Raw genomic sequence first — 9,236 nt, 5'->3', positions numbered from 1 at the left:
AGCACAGAGCCTGACGCGGGGTTTGAACTCAGGAACCGTGAGATCATGACCTGAGCTGAAGTCAGATGCTCAACCGACCAAGCCACCCAGGCGCCCCTCGGCATTTTCTTTTTAAATAAATATTTGTGAAGAACATTATTAGATTGGTAGTCGGGAGGCTGGGTTTTGTGAATTTGAACCTCGGTTTCCTCATCTGTGAAATAAAGGATGTATAGACATCCAGGACTGGTATTTGATGGATTAAGTCTTACCTGGCAATACAGCATTGGAGGGAGGTCTACCCATCAGGTTGGCTTATTAAGTTTCCATGGGCTCTTCCCTTGGAAAGCCCTAGTATTTTTCTACTTCAGCCATTGGGATTGCTCGGAAACCTCAACAAATGTGTATAGATATGTAATATGTATTTTATTAATATTAAGAACTTTTTTTAATGTTTATTTTATTTTTGAGACAGAGAGAGACAGAGCATGAGCGGGGGAGGTGCAGAGAGAGAGAGACAGACGCAGAATCCGAAGCAGGCTCCAGGCTCCGAGGTGCCCGCACAGAGCCCGACGTGGGGCTCGAACTTACCAACCGCGAGATCGTGACCTGAGCCAAAATCGGACACTCAACCGACTGAGCCACCGGGCGCCCCTACTGATATTTTTTGATTGCTGGACCAGGCCACCAAGACTGTGCCACCCATACAACTCAACAACAGTATGAGATAACGTTCTTTCCATTTCACGGTGGGGCAGGGAAGCCTCTGGAGGAGTCACTTCTCTGAAGATGTACGTACTGGTCAACCGCCTTACCTTCAGCGGAGACCTACGCGCCAACACCCCTCCCTCCCTGCTAATTACGCAGATTTGTTTTTAGCACTGGGTCTCCTTTTGAGAGCAGAAAGGCTTTATATTTTAGCCTACCGTTAGCTATTTAAAAATATTTCTGCTCGTATCTTTTGTTTCATCAGGAGTAAGACAAAAGGAGCCCTTTTGTATTTACTGGTATAAATAAATATTTTGTGTAAGTATTTATTCATATTTCTTCAATCTTTGCATGGCACTTGGGTCAACTTTGACCTCACTCATCCCGGGGGTTCCAGGGGATTGTCAAGAAGCCTGCCCCAACAGGTGACCGATGACTGCAACTCTTGCATTTGCTGAAAGCTTTGCACTGAAGGCAGTCGCCGCATTACAGAATTCAAGGAGAAATGCCATGTTTCTCGAAAAATATTTCACTCAACGTATGTATTACCGTAGCCCAACGTTCTTCGCAAGTCATGGCCTCTGTCTTTGAAATGTCCTAAAACGTCGTGATGAGGTAGGAAAAAAAAAAATCTTAGGATGGATGTTATTATAGGAAAGTGTTTGCCAAGTTCGGGGAGTAGGTGGGAGAGACGGAAACCCAGAAAAGGGCACTGGCTCTACTCTGTGCGCATGGTGTAGTTTGTTGTGGTTGTTGAGTTATTTGTAACTTTTTCTTCCACTCCTGTCTCCAGATTTCAAATGTGACCCGTTTTGGCTTAAGGGCTCACATGTGCAGTATATTCTGGAGGCTTGGATGAATTCGTACAAAATGATTGCACCATATCCGGGGTGGAGGCGGACTCGCGTTTGTCTCCAACGCTTTTGCTTTATTCAGATTTCCAACAGCCAACCGTCACTGACTTTGCGCAGTTATGAGTTACGATTATGCTTTCTGTCTGGGAACTCTTAATGCTTCAGATTCTCAGTGTGAGATTTAGGCACTGACAAGGGAATAGGTTTTAAGGGATGTTTGAATTAGCTCGTAACTGCTGTTGCAAAGTTGCCAAAAAGTCTGATTGTTACAAATTACCTTTACAGCACATGGAAACATGTGATAATGAACTTACTGAAATATGAAAGAATAACCCCTCGTACTGTAAGGAGGTTGAACATCCTGGGGCTGTATCTGATCAAGGAGAGAGTCTTTAATTCAAAGATGTTAGGTCAAGCTGAAATCTGAAAAAATTCTTTGTTACCTTTTTTTTTTTTTTTAAAACGTGGAAAGCTTCCGGAATTTGCGTGTGTCATCCTTGCACAGGGGACATGCTAAGCTTTTCTGTATCTTTCCAATCTTAGTATACGTGCTGTCGAAGCGAGCACAGTCTGTTAGTTTTCTTTGTTTCTCCTCTAAAGTGATGGAAACATCTACTACTCTCATCAACTATCCTGCTGTAGCTATAATAAACCAAAGAGTGTTTAAACTCAATCCAGACTAAAAAGTATCACCAAACCGATGATAAATCACATGATAAACATATTCACCTGACTTCCTATGCAGCATTCTGTCTCAAAGATTTGGCAAGAATTTAACCAACTCACCACACAATTCAAACTGCCATAGAAAAAATAAAACGGGTTTTAGCTAATTTACACATAATTGCCTATGAAAAGATTCAGAAACCTAAATGACCCATTTTAAAAGATCAATGCGGTTAGAAGGAGGGAGGGAGGTATTATAACCAGTTGTAAGCAACAGGTACTAAAATGAATAGAAATGAAAAGTTTTTGATCTCCCCCCCCCCACTCTCTCTGCTCTATCTTTTAAAATCACACGTCTTAAATTAATTCCCTTAGATTTTCAGCTGCCTTCTGAGAAGCAGGGTGCCCCAGCAGAACAAAATGTTTTCTGCCAAACAATGGTCCTGCTTAATTTGATGCCTTAAGCAAAAACGCCACAATATTCCCTGAGGACCTGCTACAGACTATTTTAGCCTTTCCTTCTCTCTCTCTCTCTCTCTCTTTTTTTTAAATGTTTCCCTTGCAAGAGCGGGGAGGGGAGGGGGAAAAGGCTAAAACAAACTAATTTTTGGTCATTTTATTCCTTTCGCAAACAGTTTGAAGACCAACCAATTTGTACTTACAAATCTGGGGCATTAGCAGGCGGGGACCCTAAATCCACATGCACACAAGCAGTAACTGTTTGTGTGCCAAGCTGTTTGTAAGCCTGATGTGACAGGAGAGACCTATTCATTCTTTTGTAAACTGTCAAGTCTAAAAACGTTAACCTGCCCGGGGCCCGGGGTATGGGAGCGCTAAATCTTCCGTCCCACAACTGTATAATGAACAGACTGTTTCATTAGTGGGACAATTCACTCGACAAATCCAGCCCAAACAACTTATTTCACAATTTGTGAGCAGAATTAAATTTAGGGGGAGCCGCAAGGGGGGGGGGGGTAGGTGAGCCGCACACAATATACCGAGGGATCAATGTGTTGGGACAAGTGTTCCAGGCAATTTTACTGGCAGTTGCGGGCTGAGGCTCGCGAGACCACGGCATGCAGATCAGCGGATTAGGGGGGCCGCAGCATTAGGTCAAGTGTCTCGAGGGGGGCTGATAAACACCCCAAACCTGACAACAGATTTTCCTTTCTTCCTGCACCACTTGTTAAGTGTCAGAGCAAATCTTTTGAATGGCAGTCGAGTTTACTTAGAGGCCCTTTCTTCAAGAAGACACTCTATCCATTTTCTGAAGCTCATTCCAGGCTGCCCGGGGAATAAATTCGCCCCGCATCTCGCACACAAAAAAACGTCTTTTTCCTCCACATCTTGACTATGAGCCTTTGTCTCAAGGTGTGTGAACCAGAACAAAAATCCACATCGAGAGCCCCTAAGGTTTCAGAGCCTCTGGATTTAGCTTTAATACAAATTAAACACTTTGAAGATTACACAAATACTTTTTTTTTTTTTTTTCGGTCACAAAAAACCCCTCTCATTTTTAACGTTAGCAATGTATAGAATCTGCTGAATGGGGAAATTGCAAGCAGCGGATGGTCAGAGGATAACTTGATCTTCATAATATTCTATATATACATCGCTATTAATTCAAACCAAGTAAATGCCCGGCATGCTATGTTTCTTATGTTTTAAGAATCCCAAATGGGAGAAACCATGCTTATTGCATTAAATTGCATCTCTGTGTTAACTCAAAGTGCATGATAGAAAATCTGTGTTGTAACATCAAACATTTTCTAACTAGGTTTGAGCAGAGATGGCTGCTTTTCACGGAGATGTTCTAAAATGTCTAAATGGACCCAATGTTTGAGGATCCTTTGTGGCAGCTTGTTTCTGCTTTATGGTTTTACTTTTCATTTCTTTTGGCAGTTAAATTTTAAAATGATCAAACAGGAAAGCCCTCTGGAAAGGAGGACGTCACTTCCCTAGACATTTAACTTGGAACGCTTCAGGGTAATAATTTTGCAGATCGTTTCCTTTTAATAAGCATTTTGCTTATATTTTCAGAGTACCTTTTTTAAAAAAAAATTTAGGTGCTAGAAACTGTGTTATTGAAGTATTGAAAATGCTTTCACAAGTGAAGAGTTCTGATTTCTGTCTCTAGCTCCAGCTACTCTATAAAGAAGAATATTCAAGCAGGCAAACTAGTAATTAGGCCCCTAAATCTTCTCATTTACCACCCAGAACATTGTAGACCATTAAGCCAGTCTACTTTCTAACAGATAACTACCCACATCTTTGGTTGACGAGGACTTCGAAGCTGAGTACAATGGTCACAGGGATGGCCACCTGTTTTTTAGGAAAGAAACACTTACAATATCTCATACGGCCAAACACACAGCATTCTAGACAGTTTCTAGCCTCCCGGGGGCCACGATGAGTTAGTATGTTTCATGGAACAATTTCTGTCCCGCCTCCACAGGCTGTGTGTTATTTCTTGAGAAAGTTAGCTTGGTATTTTCTTTCCCTGCACAGGCCCCCCACGCTAACTGAAAAAAAAAAAAAAATTCCAGTTAGCCCGGCTGTTCCAATGGCCCACTGAGTTCTACGATGGCAGGAATTCTATGAATAATAATAGAACACACAATCCCGTGCAGCCTCCCAGAGAATTCAGTCTAATCACCCGGAAATTCTGCTTCGTCACCGTTCTTTCTCTTGCCATAAACCACTTTGGCTCCCTCTTTGCTTCCACATCGTTTAAGCCTTTCTGCCACCCTCAGATCCGTCCACGGGGCCTCCAATGGTCATTATCCTGGGGTTTCCCAGGACTTCCCAGCGGCTCTGTCCCAGAGGCCTCCTTCCAGTACCACACCTACTCTTCTAGAATGTTCAGGCTATACAGGACGGGAGAAGGAACAAAGTAAACATCTTGCTAAATTCTCCACCCAGAGACATCCACTGCCAATAGACTGGAGACCATTCTTCCAGATGTCTTCCTATCGTTTGTACAATTGATTAAACGAAAATGACACCATACCACATACCCCATTTTATAAACTGCTTGTTTTCGCTCGATAATATATCATGGAGCTTCTTTTTGATATCACTTCCTTTTTCGTTTTATTTGTTTAAGTTTATTTATTTTGATGTTGGGGGGTGGAGAGAGAGAGAGAGAGAGAGAGAGAATCCCAAGCGGGATCCGCATCCAGCACAGAGCCCAGCATGGTGCTCAATCCCATGAACCTTGACGTCACGACCCGAGTCGAAATCAAGAGTCAGACGCTTAACTGACTGAACCACCCGGGCACCCCTGCACATTCCTTTTTAAAGGTAGTGTAAGAGTCCATCATCCAGATACTCCCGAATTATCTAACTAAGCTTTTTTTTGGTGGGCCAATTAGGGTGTGTCCATTTTGTTCCTATTTTAAGAACAACGAAATGAGCGTCTTCGTACAAACATTTTTGTGTACTTCTCCGATTAAAGAAGAATTCTTGGGTCAAAGGGTATACAAGTTTTTTTATAAATTTTTTTTTTTTAACGTTTATTTATTTTGGGGACAGAGAAAGACAGAGCATGAATGGGGGAGGGGCAGAGAGAGAGGGAGACACAGAATCGGAAGCAGGCTCCAGGCTCTGAGCCATCAGCCCAGAGCCCGATGCGGGGCTCGAACTCACAGACCGTGAGATGGTGACCTGAGCTGAAGTCGGACGCTTAACCGACTGAGCCACCCAGGCGCCCCAAAGGGTATACAAGTTTTTACACATGTAGTCAAGCTGTCCTCTGGGAATTGACCTCATACAAATCCTGCCAGTTGACTTTTTGTGGGCAGGAAGGACGCAGTGGCTGGGAAGCTATATTGACCTGTATCAATTCTCTCTAGGTTCTCGTTCTCATCAGTGATTTACAAAATCATTCTACTGCCTGCTCCCTCTTTCTTTTCTTACCAAAATAGCAGATGACATTTTGGGGACCAACTTCCTCATGCTTACAAAAGTCTCGAATTATCTGAACGGCTTGGTGACGTAAGAGAGACACCTTATTCTGTACCTTTCATATATCTTGTGATTTCGCTGGCCCCACTGCTTTTTCCAGATTTGTCACCTTCCTTTGTCATTTTATGTGAAAGGTTGTACCTGGACCCATGCCACTCACTCTAGCTGTAGTAGAGATTCACTCTATTTTATTTTTAGTAAACGGTTTTTTGAAATTATAAAACCGACATAGTCAAATTCCGTAAACATAAGAAAAGAGAAAACAAACCCATATCACCATTTCTCTAAGCTGTGGCATAATCTTCACTGATCTCTGTGTCTATATTTTTGTGCCAGTACCATACTGTTTTGAGTGACAAAACAGTAATCTTCTTATTTATTTATTTATTTATTTATTTATTTATATGAAATTTATTGTCAAATTGGTTTCCATACAACACCCAGTGCTCATCCCAACAGGTGCCCTCCTCAATGCCCATCACCCACCCTTCCCTCCCTCCCACCCCCCATCAACCCTCAGTTTATTCTCAGTTTTTAAGAGTCTCTTATGGTTTGGCTCTCTCCCTCTCTTTTTTTTTTTCCTTCCTTCTTAATCTTCAAACCGTCCTCTAGAAAGTTAAGTAAATGTTGGCCCCATTTGTGAGGCTGCCATGCTCTTATGGCTGGAACGTGGTGTTTCATCTCAAACCAAAGAACTACCGGGATCTACGCACTTTCGGAACATTGGCTTCTCAAAATAAACCACGGTTCATTTTAATTAATTCATTTAATTCGTTTCAGGTGAATTGAGGGTTAAAAATAACTATTTCTACGGGTGCAGTACACATGAGAGTTTGGCTAAAAAAGAAACAACAGAAAAAGAAAAAAGGGACCCCTGCCTGAGTTTTCACGATTTCGTCATGGAGCAAAGGACGCACCGTTTGCAGAATGAAGTTAACGGCAGCAGGCTTTGGGTCCTCGCCAGTGGATTTCTGAACGTCGGGGACCATTTTCCACGGTGGTACAGCAGGGATGAACACAGCCGAGGTTGTAGACGCGATATCAAGATTGGTTGGTCTTCTGTGTTGCCCGGCACCTCCCTTCCTGCCTCCCTTCTGGTGCTTCCGCCATCATCCGCTTCGACGCTTGGGTGTCCCCCAGAGCTTCGCTTCTTTGATGTGTGTGCATGGATTCTTGCTTTTGGGTATTTTGACATTCTTCATTTCCAACAGCTGTGGGCTAAACATTTGCAGGCAGTGTGTGGTTCCATTCTGCTGGCTGCCAGGATGCTTGCCAAAAGTTTAATGTCTTCTTATCTTGGCTGGAAAGCCTTTAAAAATGCTTAGTTTTCTTTTCTTTTCTTTTCTTTTCTTTTCTTTTCTTTTCTTTTCTTTTTTCCTTTCCTTTCCTTTCCTTTCCTTTCTTTTCTTTTCTTTTTTTTTTTTCTTTTCTTTTCTTTCCAGCAGTCCTGCCCTGTGTTTTAGGAGATGTGGCTGGTGAATCGGATGTCATGTGGAACATCGTCTATTATTTTTTTAATGGGGTTTAATTTCTCTCTAAAAAAGTTGTATGTGCACTGCCTCCTCTTTGTAATCAATAGAGTTGACTCATATTTGTAATTCCTACACTCACCAAGTTGTGTCAGTAGAGAATTTGTTCAGCATCTCTGATTCTAATGAGGTGGCTCCCAAAAAATTGTTAAAGCAGCAACCTCGGCATGGAAAATAGAACGAGGAATTTAAATTATGTTGACGCCCTGGGACGTGCACCCCACGAATGTACGGTGTTTTGTCTGTTTGTTCGCTGCTGTATCTTCAGCAGTGCCCAGAACATACGAGGCACTCAGTAAATATTTGTGGGATGAATGAATGAATGAAGAAGTTCAATGGAAAAGAATGATATACTTTGAATAATTCGATGTAGTACTAATTCAAATCCCTTTTCTCACTCTGTCATCCATTTTTTAAGTGGATAAAAGCTCTGTGACTTTGTCAAGCGCTTGGAACTCCCTGAATTCTGGCTTTCTCGTCTATAAAATAAACCCTTGATAACTTTTTAAGTTCTTTGCAGGCCTAAACCTTTATCATGACATGACATGACATGCCCATGCAGCAAATATTTGGGTGTGGAGGTACTGAGGAATGAATGTGTGATTTCAGGGTAATGCTATTGAAGGGTAATATTGATTTGGACACAGTTTCTTTACCCCCATTTCTCTCTCCTTCCGTTCTTCTTTCTCCCTTCCTGTCTTCGTTCTCATTGCTTCCTCAGGTGACTCATTGATGGGTTGGTACTCTAATAAAATGAATTTGAAAATGTCTCAAAGGGTGCCCGTGTGGCTCAGTCGGTTAAGCATCGCTTTTGGCTCTAGTCATGATCTCATGGTTCGTGGGTTTGAGCCCCATGTAGAGCTCTGTGCTGACAGCTCAAAGCCTAGAACCTGCTTCAAATTCTATGTCTCCTTCTCTCTTTGCCTTTCCTCCCACCTCTCAAAAATAAGGCATTCTCCAGTTTTTCCATACTTGAAGCACAATCCTTTGTACCTTCAAACCTGGGAAACAATATATGACGTAAGTGGTGTGGCTAGCATTTTCTTGGTCAATTACATCTTAGTTATAATAACGCAAACTCTGAAAAATAAATTTTAAAACAATAGATTGAGTATAATCACATAATCATATTTCGTAAGTAGTTGGACATGTCCTGGAGTGAATTCACTTTGTCTATTTTTAAAAAAAAAATTTTAACATTTATTTATTTTTGAGAGACAGAGAAGCATAGCATGAGCAGGGGAGGCGGAGAGAGAGAGGGAGATACAGAATCTGAAGCAGGCTCCAGGCTCGGAGCTGTTTGTTAGCACAGAGCCTGGGGTGGGGCTCGAACTCGTGAACTGTGAGATCATGACCCGAGCTGAAGTCGGACGCTCAACCCACTGAGCCACCCAGGTGCCCCTACTTTGTCTATTTTTAAATGAGTTAAAGTGCTAGAAATTCTACTAATAATATGTTCACAAGTTATTCTATGTTTCGGTGGCTCTCACCTTTAAATATTTTCTGTTTGCTTGGATATTTTCGGGTTGTCATG

At 42.1% G+C, this 9,236-nt stretch overlaps 1 non-coding gene across 1 annotated transcript; it reads right to left on the bottom strand.

The window, feature by feature from the left end:
* Positions 1–1,999: 1,999 nt before the first annotated feature.
* On the bottom strand, positions 2,000–2,108 carry LOC122198973. Its single transcript, XR_006193259.1, has one exon. It is a non-coding gene; the product is annotated as a U6 spliceosomal RNA (small nuclear RNA).
* Between the last annotated feature and the right edge of the window lie 7,128 nt (positions 2,109–9,236).

Source organism: Panthera leo, chromosome C2, assembly GCF_018350215.1.
Source record: "Panthera leo isolate Ple1 chromosome C2, P.leo_Ple1_pat1.1, whole genome shotgun sequence".
NCBI classification, from domain to species: Eukaryota; Metazoa; Chordata; class Mammalia; order Carnivora; family Felidae; genus Panthera; species Panthera leo.
This window is presented reverse-complemented; position numbering and strand designations above follow the sequence as displayed.